Source organism: Rutidosis leptorrhynchoides, chromosome 3 (assembly GCF_046630445.1).
Source record: "Rutidosis leptorrhynchoides isolate AG116_Rl617_1_P2 chromosome 3, CSIRO_AGI_Rlap_v1, whole genome shotgun sequence".
NCBI lineage: Eukaryota > Viridiplantae > Streptophyta > Magnoliopsida > Asterales > Asteraceae > Rutidosis > Rutidosis leptorrhynchoides.
This window is the reverse complement of record NC_092335.1, coordinates 269,203,956-269,216,765: the sequence shown is the minus strand read 5'-3', so window position 1 is coordinate 269,216,765 and position 12,810 is coordinate 269,203,956.

Sequence of the window (12,810 nt, the reverse complement as noted above, 5' to 3'; positions counted from 1 at the left end):
ATTACGAGTTTCGTACAAAATATAAGTTTCGACCACATTAGTTTAAATTCCAAACGACACTTTGAGCATGGTGTTTGGGGGTTAAACTACCCAAATCTTGGTCGATCTTTCAAAAGCTAAATCCTCGAGAGCCACTACTAATCCAAACGGATACATTTGCGCTTGTCCACGCCGGAGCCTAAAAAGGTAAACAACGAGAGGGTAAGCTAACGCTTAGTGAATGCAATAGTTATACATATACATATATAACCTACTTACTTGCAATCACTTACACAAATACCTCATACACGCTAGCATTTTAAATTAGCGTACCATTTCAACGTACAACGCTAAATCTACGATATCACGAGCTAGCACAAACGATAGCATATAACACGAACAATATGATATGCTATACTACAACACATAACCGTGGTTAACCATTCATACAAGGAGATGGTTCTTGCAAAGACCATCGGAGTTCGCAACATCCATTAGTGTACTTAACACCGCGTATCACTTACCCCCGGGTGGTATCTTAACACCACGACTAACCCACCCTCTATGACATTGTGGTGTCTTAACACCACAACTAACCCACATGTCATTAAATCCCGGAGTGGCATCTTAACACCGCGACTAACCCACTCATTACATATTATGTGGTGTCTTAACACGCGACTACCCCGCATTCCATTAATCTCCGGAGTGGTGTCTTAACACCGCGACTAACCCACTCGTTACGTATTATGTGGTGTCTTAACATCGCGACTACCCCACATTTCACGCCACACAAATAAATACATTATATACATACATGCATAATTATTCCACTTAATGGTGTATCCTAGGAGATACACGCATAAAAACATCATTTTCATACAAAAAAACTCGATCAAAGAGCACAAGACATAATGAAATTTGGCATTTTTCAGAGTTTGCCGCCCAGCGTCCAGCAGGCCGCTCAACGTCAAGCATATGCCCTGCAGGAAGCTTCTATGCATAAGCCCTTTAACTCAACGCATGAACGGCACACAGCCACGTCAGCACATACCACCGACATTCAGGATACTTCACGTAACAGAACCATTTAGTGATTGACACGTGTATCCAGTGAATTTTGGACATTCTACGCCTATAAATAGACCCCCTGGGTCACCACATTTCACATCATAATTCTGAACTTCAGTCAGAGAGAAGTACACTTTCTCTCACACACAGTTCTTTCTCACTCTAAATATATATTAGCCGCTTAGCAGTAACGCGCTATACGGATCAACTTCAGATTGATCCTCAGATTGATTGAGGCCACCCCACAGATCTTACATCTGTGTTTCGGGTCTGCAGAGATTATTTCTCAAGGGCAAACAACAATCAACATTATACGCCACACGCTAAGCAGTTATTCTCTGTACTAGTACCTTACAGCCGTTATACGGAAAATCGTACTAACAGATGGCGCCACCCGTCTCAAAGACCACCAAAACTACCAAGAGAACGAAGGCAACTGAAACAACCTCATCAAAAACAACACTTGAGCCAGTCAATGAAAACCTCATTGAAAATATACCAGTTGATCAGTTAACTCTTGAAGAGACTTCTGTTGAAGAAGAAGATCATTTGAACACTGACACAGCAGATGGTCAAGTTCATGAAACCATACCACGATTGAGAAAACCATTGATGGGAGGTTCCAGCACAGGAATGTGGAAGGCCAGGTGAGGAACACATAATGTCTCTTTCAAGAAGACTTCTGATGTGAACGCTAGGCATAACAGCAAAGGAAAGTCAATTTCCAAATCACAATTGTCCAAGCTATTCAATCAGCTGAATGCCTTAGTTGATGATACGGACAATCAACACAGTGATGAAGGTTTTTTGGACAATGATTGGAATTTTCAAGAAGAAGGTGAACAGTTCTTTATGACTGAAGAAATGGCAAGCAAGTTATTGGATGGAATTTTAACTAAAACAGCGCCATCACGATTTAAGCAAAAATTAGCACAACCAGCCATCCGAGCAACAGCTGTGGATAATTTGTTTGCTTTGATTACTGGTGATGAAGCTATCAAACCACCAGCAATGGCAGAATCAACACAGTGTTTTATTCCTCGAATTGCAGATTATCCATTACCAAGAAATTTAGGAATTCCATCAATCGGTGTTTATGATGGTACAACAGATCCAGAGGATTTTTTGACTATGTTTGAAGGTGTTATAAGGTTACAGCATTGGGAAGATGAAACTGCGTGTCACGTGTTTCCAATGGTACTGCAAAAAATGGCACGCGAGTGGTTTGCTAGTTTGCCACCAAGGAGTATTACCAGTTTTCTTGATTTGAGGGCAAAGTTCGTGATGCAGTATCAGAGTTTGAGAAGCTGCACGTTGTCACATCTTGATGCACATGAGATAACAATGCGTCAGAATGAATCATTGAGTGATTTCATGAAGCGTTATACCATTGAATGTCAGAAAATACCAGACATACCAGAGTCTCAGCTTGTTTCAGGATTTATATTTTGTCTGGATCAGCGACGTTTTGGACGACTAATTCATGCTTTGCGTTATGATATTCCAAAGATATTGCATCAAGCGTTGGGTATTGCTCAGAAGCATTTACGAGCAGGTGAAATAGGATATCCAAGAATGGATAATTATCAGAGAAATTTCAGGCAGCAAGGCGGAGAGCGGAACAGGAATGACAATTATCAGAGGCAACAGGGCTATGACAATAATTACCAGCAACAGCAGAGCGGTTGGAGAGGAAATAATCATCCAAATGACAATTATCACCATCGAAAGCCATTAGACAGGCATCCACTTATTATGGCATTAACAAAAACTCCAAAAGAAATCTTGTTCACAGAGCCAATTAAGGAATCATTTCACCCTCCACCGCCGATGGAAGAGCGTCAGGGACCACAGAGTGATAAGTGGTGTGACTTCCATGAGGCATATGGACATGAAACAGATATTTGCAAGTCATTAATAAGAGAGATCATTGCAAAGATCAAGGCTGGCGAGCTAAATCATCTTTTGCCAGGAAAAAAGTATCGACAAAATGATCCAAACAAACGTTTTACTTGGCAGGGAAAAGTGCGTCACGGTGGACGACGTGACTGGAACAGAAGGGAAGAATGGAATGATGAAAGGGATCCAACTCCAGAAATGCACATCAAGGTCGTATGGAATGATGAGTAGGAAAATGAACCAGACTGAGAATGCAGGACGAAGAGCTGGATGTACGCTCCAATCATCTTTCATACCATTCCAAATTGGCATTTGTCAGAAGAGCATGTGGTCATTTCAGCAGTAATTGCAAACAGAAACATCACACGAATTTATATTGATACAGGTAGTGAGGCAGATATTTTATATTTGCATTGTTTTAAGGAATATCCGTTCAGTGTGAAGGATCGGCTATGCTACATGAACTTAAAGATTGTTGGTATCACGGGTGAATCAATAAGAACAGTTGGTAAAGTGAAACTGGATGTCACACTGGGAACACACCCTTTAGTCCGTACAGAAATTGTAGACTTTACAGTTCTTGATGGTAGATCACGGTTCAGTGCGTTGTTCGGTAGACGGACCCTTCGTAAATTCGGAGCAATTACCTCTACACCGCATGCAGAATTGCAGTTCCCAACACCAAACGGTGTAACAGTAATACACTCTGAATATGTTGGACCACCAAGGGAGAGATCGGTTGTTCATGAAACTCCAGGGAATTTTGTCAGGGGGGAATCATCAAGGCAGTTGTTCAGTAGAAATGATGTGAACGGGTACTTCAAACCACCTAAAAAGTGGCAACATTGAAAGCAGGACGCAACACGGTACACGGAAGATAGTATAATAGCATGAATCTCGCAGAACAGTTTTTATCACATTTTTAATTTTCATCAGTTCAGGCAACAACACAATACACTTTTTGTAATTTTCTAATTGGGACTTGATCACCCCATGCGAAGATATTACACAAAAATGTTGTATGTGTGACAGTATTATCAATAAAATTTTAAATTTTTCTTACGCACAGCATTACGCGTTACGAATGTAAAGCATGGCATTCATTCCTACCCACATAAGGCAAGGCATTTTTATGCCCCCGATGGTAGAGGCTCTTGTGTTAACATTATAGAAACAAGGGATCGGCTAGCGTAAAGTGTTTACTTCGCTAGAGGGCACCAAGGCAAAACTAAAGATCTCATAATGTCATGACATATAGAATGGTTTATCACAACGGTATAAATCCATTTATATTTTGAAAACAGAAAAAATTGAAATACAAGGGAATTTTGTAAGCCGCACAACACCTGAGCGCAACACGCTAAACGGAACACTGTTAATTCCGTAAACAAAAATTTCTATATTAAATTTATCAATCTCTATTGCATAAAAATATTATGATTCATTCATATCCTATTTCACAAAGCAATATGAGAAATCTCAAAAACCTTCTTTACAAAACATATGCTCTGATACAGAATGGAGAATGGATAAATTGTTCAATATATTCATTACAGCAATAACAACGTTCTACATAACTTGTTTTGACTAAATGGAAATACAAAACAGATGTACAATTTTAATAAGCTTATATACATAATACCATTTATGTAGCAGTACACCTCTGATTCATAAAGAGGAATTATGCATTACGAACAGCGGATAACGGATGACAGTTCAACTCATGTACAAATTCAAAAATCAGTTTAAGATAAAAATCATTTCATATGATATATGCAAATCTAAGCTTTTTAACAAGCTTTTAATGGTTAAACCATATAGCGGTGATGCGTCAATCATGGAAAACAGCAAAAATACCAACATTAACCAAAAAAGCTGGATATATACATAATATCAGTGTAAAGATGATGCACATTGTTATTACATATTAGTTATCTTTTCAAATAGGCACATCCAAGATGTCCTTAACAGACACATCTTCCCTAGCACATACTACTTCTAAAGAGTTAATCTTCAGAGAGGTAACTTCATTGATGGCTACTTGCAGCTTGGCATTAGCATCAGGTTTGATATATTTTGAGATTGCAGTTGGTAAAGGGTCAGGTCTTATGGGAAGAGCATTCAAAATTTCCACCATAGCATCTGAGAGGTCACTCTCTGTCGATGCCTCCAGATATCTATGAAAAGTCTGACCAACAAGAGGAGAGCTCAACACCCTATGCACAAGAGCAGGAATCCCATTCTTTAAATCAATAAAATTCTTCTCTGAAGCAGTAGTAGCAATAGTTTTCTCATCAGCACGACACTTTTCTTGTTCAACCAACTTTTTCAACTTCCTTCAATAATTCATCCTTCTCCTCCATCATTTTCTCTTTTTCAGTCCTTTCAGCAACACATTTTTTCTCAATTGATTGGAGTGCCTCTTCCTTCTTTTGCGCTAAATCTACTGCTGTTTTCCACTTCAGATTAACATCTTTTAGCTCAACTTCCATCCTTTTCAATTTGCTGGCATTCTAGAGAGTATTATTGACAAGACTTGATTGAGCCTCTTGCATTTTCAGGCTATGAAGAACATGCTGATTCAGAAGCACCAGTGATGCAGCAGTTGATTGGCAACTTTGTTTAAGGGTCATTGCAGATAAGGATGTCGAAAGATCAGCAATCATATTTTCCCTACAAAAATAAATTACATATTCAGAAATCACAAACAAAATAGTCAATACAAATGGATTTTTCATGAGTCAACTGGTGAAATGTACCTTCAGAAAATTAACAAGTTGTCAGATTTGTTAACAGGATTTTCTACAAAGCTTCTTAAGCCGGCTAGAGGGACAACGGAAGGCGGTTGAGAAGATGATGAAGACTGTATTGTACCTATTTTTGTGGAAGTTATTGGATTGGTGAAGGGAGGAGTTTTGACAATGTTATCCTCATCAGTTCTTTCATCCTCTCCTTCTTCATCATTATCATCTTCTGCATTAACAGCTTTACCACTCTTCTCACTACTAGCAGTGGTTTCATCACCACCTGTTGACAAATTTGGTTCTGCATTCAAAATAACCAACTTTCCAGAATAAGCATTAACACATATTATACATATTATGTCAAGGCAAAAGACAATATTGAAAACATACTCCTTTTCTTTGCTTGTTGAGAAGCATTGCCAGTTGCACGCTTCCATAGACTCTTTGTGCGTTTCTCAGTTTTCTTAGCGGTAGGCGGTTTTCGATTAGTCTCAGTAATTTCCACATCAGATGAAGAGGGCTGTGCAGTATCATTATTACCGCCTTCCGTAGGCCGTTCAGGGCTATTCAGTTGCTCTTTAAAAATAGTGTCTTTCGCCTTATCGGCCTCTAGTTCAGTATCAGTCTTTGGCCGTTCAGTAACGGTAAGAGAATCCAGATTGGCCTTCTTAAATACTTTAAAGACCTGCATCTCTTCCTCTGCAAAAACCAGATACATTAAATGCATAACAATAAGAATGCATTCTACAATGACATAGTGCAAATAAGGCATATTTTTAAATTGCCTACCACAGCCTTTCCAGTGCAGCACTGGTACAAATCCAGCACGCCAATTATCACTCATCCCACAACGTGCTAAAATGGCTTCGTTATCAGCATATGAACGTTGTGGTAGTTCCAAAGATTTCCACTCTTCAACAATTGTTTTACTTATTCCTATTTTAGTTTTCCTCCACTTTCGAATGTTTGCCCAATTGTCCTGTATAACTCTTTCATTAACAAAAAAGAATGGTTCTTTCCATCTTTTCAAGGAGGTTTCTTTCGTTCCGGTAAAGGCCTTATTAGCTTTACAGTCAAAAGTGTACCAGCATTTACTCACCAATCGAGTTCTAAACAACTCGTGAAAAACATTTATACTTGGAATTTTCCCAACAGCATTACAGTACAATTCAAAAAGTACAATTTTTTGCAAACCAAATGGGTGACTTTAACTAAAGCCAATCCCATAATGAGATAGAAGTTCTTGCAAGAAAGTGGTGGGAGGAATACGAAGGTTACCTATTGCAAGTTGAAGCTTATACAGTGTAATCATCTTTTTTGGAGGTTTGTTTGCCCTATCATTAAGAGAAGGAACCATGGGGTTCAACAAACTAAGGTTCCTATGATCTATACATAGTCTATCTATTTTGGCTTCAGTGATACTCGACGGAATAGTGCTCACATCTCGGTTATCTCTTTGAGATGAGGTGCTGCTGGATTCGGCCATGGTAGTAAACAAATAAACAGATTAAGAAGATGAGTAATGAATAATTGCACTAACCATGTACTTAATAGCTTCGCTAAAATGATAAATTGTAGTTATCTTCAAAGCAAACGAATGGTTTTCGGAAGCGGAAACAGAAAAGAGGAACGGCTTATTTATAATTCAACTGATGGATGACAAAGGGATGAGATTGAGACACGTGTATGGATCAGATTAAATGAACAAAACAATTTGAATTTTGAAAATAAATCAGAAAGATTTTGGGGGCAAATTCATAATTGATGAAATGACGTCAGAGCAGGAAAATCAGACGGCTACAGCAGTTTTGTTTTTTAAAGGAAAAAGGCATCTTTTATTTTTAGTTTAATGACTTTATTTTTTACAAAAATAAAGACATTAAACTGGGGGGGACTTAATGGTGTATCCTAGGAGATACACGCATAAAAACATCATTTTCATACAAAAACTCGATCAAAGAGCACAAGACATAATGAAATTTGGCAGTTTTCAGAGTTTGCCGCCCAGCGTCCAGCAGGCCGCCCTGCGTCCAGCAGGCCGCCCAGTGTCAAGTATAAGCCCTGCAGGCAGCTTCTATGCATAAACCCTTTAACTCAGCGCGTGAACGGCACGCAGCCACGTCAGCACACGCCAACGACATTCAGGATACTTCACGTAACAGAACCATTCAGTGATTGACACGTGTATCCCGTGAATTTCGGACATTCTACGCCTATAAATAGACCTCCTGGGTCACCACATTTCACATCATAATTCTGAACTTCAGTCAGAGAGAAGTACACTTTCTCTCTCACACAGTTCTTTCTCACTCTAAACATATATTAGCCGCTTAGCAGTAACGCGCTATATGAATCAACTTCAGATTGATCCTCAGATTGATTGAGGCCACCCCACAGATCTTACATATGTGTTCCGGGTCTGCAGAGATTATTTCTCGAGGGCAAACAACAATCAACATTATACGCCACACGCTAAGCAGTTATTCTCTGTACTAGTACCTTACAGCCGTTATACGGAAAATCGTACTAACACCACTCACCTTAACGATTCGGTGACGGTTTTATACTTCCGCAAGCTTCAAAGTAAAGTACCTAATACATTAAGTACTCAATCAACACACAAACTAGTTGGACTAAACACCAACCATTCGATCACGTGCATTTAATGACTTAAATGCATTAAATGACCCATTTATACCAAAACCGTCCATTTAAGGTCAAGACCATCATAAATCACTAAAAGCTAGTGATTAAGGTCCAACAACACTAACTAATACCAAATTGGGGAATTTCATACCCATCTTTCCCAACTAGGTTAATCATTACCCATTTGACCATTTAAAGTCAACACACTCAATTCGGGTCATCCACTAATCCAAGTAACACCCATTCACATAACAACGAAGTGTGCTAGTGATTAATTAACCTTTTAAGACTCATAACCACCAATTAACACTTTGAAACCCTAGGTTAGTTACTATTGAGTCCTCATGACTCAATCTTACCCAAGAACACACAAAATCACCAAATATGGGTTTTATGTTCACCATTTACCCAAACCCTAACCCTTATATACATTAAAGTAAGGAAATCAAAGTTAGGACATACCACCACAATCAAAACGTAGCTAGTGGATCGATGAACAACTTTAATACACGCGCTTTGACCAGAAATCAACTTCTTCCTCCTTGATTTGAGCTTTCTCTCTCTCTCTATGGGTTTCTCACTCTAGAAATTGAATGGGAGAGATGATAAGGTTGGTGGATGTGAACTAAAGACTCCAACCAGCCTTTTTATGGCTTAAATCCGGCCTCAAGTGAAAAGACCAAAATGCCCCACGTTCAATTTAAATTAAAAACAGGAATCTGTCAGCAGGAGGAGTGCGCCACGCTCACCCTTAACCATGCGCGCACTAGTGGTCTGAATAGGTTCTGACCCCTGTTTATATACACACTGCTATCCACACTTTATGTACCCTATTTACATCTCTGTAAAATAAATAATCGGGTCTAACAACTCTCCCCCACTTGAATCGGAGCGCATCCTCGCTATCCAAGCCGTATGACAAGAGAGAAGATATACTAACACAAACTCTTCGGGTTCCCACATAAACTCGGAACCTTTACTACGACGCCATTGAACTTTGAAAGTTCTCACTTTTTTATTTCTCAACCTTTTCACCTTTTCATCGAGTATAGCAATCGGCTCCTCAACATACTCTAACTTGTTGTTTAGCTCAATCTCGTCTAATGGCACCCATGAAGAATCATCCGCAAGACACTTACGTAGATGGAAAACATGAAATGTATTATGGATACCCGCAAGCTCTTTGGGTAATTCCAAACGATACGCAACTTCGCCAACCCGAGCTAAAATTTTAAATGGCCCAATAAACCGAGGAGCTAACTTTCCCGCTTTCAAAATCGAATAATATCCTTCCATGGAGAAACCTTAAGCATCACCATGTCACCTTCTTGGAACTCAATCGGTCATCTACGCTTATCGGCATACGACTTTTGTCTATCTTGAGCCGCTTTCAAATGAGTCCGAATCATCTCAATCTTACTATTCGTCTCTAAAACTGTGACGCCCCGTACAAAACCATCGTGTACGATTCGTCAACAACAGGATCTTTACACGGTCAAGTACTACATGATGTTTGAAAACCAGTTTTGCATTAATAAAAAGATAGCGTTTACAAAAGATAACGTGACACAAAGGTCGTTACAAAGTCATTATTTGAAAATAACATAAGTTACGAATGTAAGATAAAAGTTTCATGATTGAGACATCTCTAAGTAATGCAGCGGAAATCTAACACAGCAGGTCCGTAACAGCAAGTCTATAACACCAAGACAGCAAGTCTAACAGCGGAAGCAACATCGTCAAAGCACCTGAGAAATACACGCTTAAGAGTCAACACGAATGTTGGTGAGCTATAGTTTGTAATCAGTAAAGTAATGTAGACCACAAGTTATCGTATTCAAAACAGTATGAAAAGTATATGCTTATCCGTGGACACCCGGTAACTAACTTAACGTAATAGTAATACCCCCTAAAAGTACACTTGGCGAGTGTGTATGTCCTCGAAGTATCAAACACCCGTTAAATGCTAGCGCGACTAGCTCGGGTGGGGATGTCAAACCCTATGGATCCATATCTAATATTCGCGTTCACCGGTTCAAAAACCAATGATTAAACGTTACCGTGCTAAGGGAAAAGTTTACACCGTTATATAACCCACACATATGTAAAGTTTAAGTACTCATGTCTAGTATGTAAAACATAAAAAGCGCATGTATTCTCAGTCCCAAAAATAGTATAAGTAAAAAAGGGAAGCTATAACTCACAGTGAATAAGCAGTAAAAGTCAATATGAAACGTATGCAGGTAGTAAGTCGGTCCGAAAGGTCGTCAACCTAAGTCAAAGGTCACTAGGTCAGTATGTTTTCCCAAAAGGTTAAAAGTGAATAAATTAAGTTTAAGTGTAATCATCGACATCATCATTATCATTATCATCATCATTCAGCAACACTAAGGCAAGTTTAACAAGAATAGAGATCGAAACAAAAGGCTGATTCGGATAGCTATTACGACCTCTATAAAAATCGAAAAGATGCTTAGTAAGTGGCTATGGCTCTGTATGTGAGTCCTCTAACCGTTGACCAATTTTTAGAACCTAACTCGTCTTTGTTTGACCGTGGCGACAGTTTAAGTGCGAGTAGGTAAGAAATTCCAGCACAACGTTACAAGGGCGTAGTGACTTTCGGAAGGCCATAAATCCTAAACCGTATATCGGATTGAGTCGACGCCTAAACGAAAAGTCATCTACTAGAAATGAACTATCTGAAAATCAATTTTCCAGAAGCCCAGGAGTCTGATCAGACCCCAAAAAACAGCAAACAAATGCTCCAGTGTGGTTCTTGGTGCTTGATGTTCATCACGGTTCTCATCCTTGATGCTTGTAAGCTTCAAGTGTACAACTCTTTGATGTTTTAGCATCACTTTGACCAAGGTTCAACCATCAACACACAACTAAGGGTAAAATCTATTATTCTACAAGTTTTGAACATCAAGATTGTCTCTTTATTGCATGAATCCAATAAAGCTTCAACCTTTGTCCATTTTACACAAGTTCATGCATCTATATCATATGTGATGATGAAGACTTAATCTTTATCATCACAACAAACACAAAAAGGTTCCAAGTAAGTGAGATCTACAATAATAACTTAGATCTCAAGTATTAAGAAAACCCTAAGCTAAAAAGCTTGGATCTTTACAAGATTAATGAGACCATAAGCTAGAAAGCTAAGATCTTTAACATAATAATGAAAGTAATGAGACCATAAGCTAAAAAGCTAAGATCTTTAACATAATAATGAAACCCTAAGCTAAAAAGCTTGGATCTTTAGTGTTCTTGAAGATCTTGAAGCATAAAGCTTGGATCTTTAAGATACATGAAGATTATAAACACAAGTTTGAATCTTTATAACAAAATAACAAGATTAAAGCTAAAAATATTTAGATCTACAAAATAAGTGAAGATTCAAAGCTAGAAAGCCTGAATCTTCTATGTTCTTGAAGGATTCAAACCCAAGTTTGAATCTTTAAGATATAACAAGCTCAAAAGCTAAAAGCTAGATCCATAAAATGATGATGATGATGTCGTGTAGATGAAGGGAAGAAGAAGAAGAAAAAAAATCAAAACTTACACTTTTTAGAGTGAGAAAGACTAGAGAGAAAATTAGAGAGTAAGTGTGTGTAAGTTGCAAATGAGATCAAGTGTGAAATGAGGCTTGTATTTATAGGTGGTGAGGAGGTGGGAGGGTGATGGTGGTCGTGAGTTGGTGGGGGGGACAAGGGGGACACCTTTTTGCTTTTTGGTTAATGGTTGTCTAAAGTAGGTGCTTATGTTAGTATCTCGTGCAACATTAAGGATAATGCTTAACAAAAATGCTAGTATGTTCCCTCTAATAAATGGGCATTTGTCTTACATTAATATGGGTCACTAACTTATTTAAACTGGGCTAATTAAATAGTCCACTAGCTAGTGTAGGGTGGGCTAAAGTCCAACAAGGTAGAAAGTCCAACAAGACTAACTAGTGTGCTCTAGTAAATTACTAAGCGTAATTAAGCATCCAAAAACCCACGTAATTGTTATTATAAAATAACAATTAGTGTTTCGTAGTCATAATATTCCGATTATGACAAAGTTAAATATGTACTGAAATACATAGCTCGTTTCAAAAGTCAAGTGACACCAACGGTCGTAAAAGCTTTCGGGGATCAAGTTAAGTGATTACACACTTAATAGCACATTGTAAGATATTACTGAAAGTAATTAATCATTAAATAAGATCCCAGAGCATAAACTAGCTCAGTACACACATATACGCAGTTTCGTGAAAGCACAAAGCACAAAAGCAAGTTGAAAAAGCCGAGTCGTTACATTACCCATCTGTTAAAGAAAATTTCGTCCCGAAATTTTGAGGAGTGACCAACAATGGTGCCGTGTTTGAATAAGAAGGAGCGTATCAAAGTTCCGAGGGACTCGTGGGCTCAGAAGTGAACTATTTATCTTGAAAGGTACTTCGGCGTATAAAAGTAAGAATAGG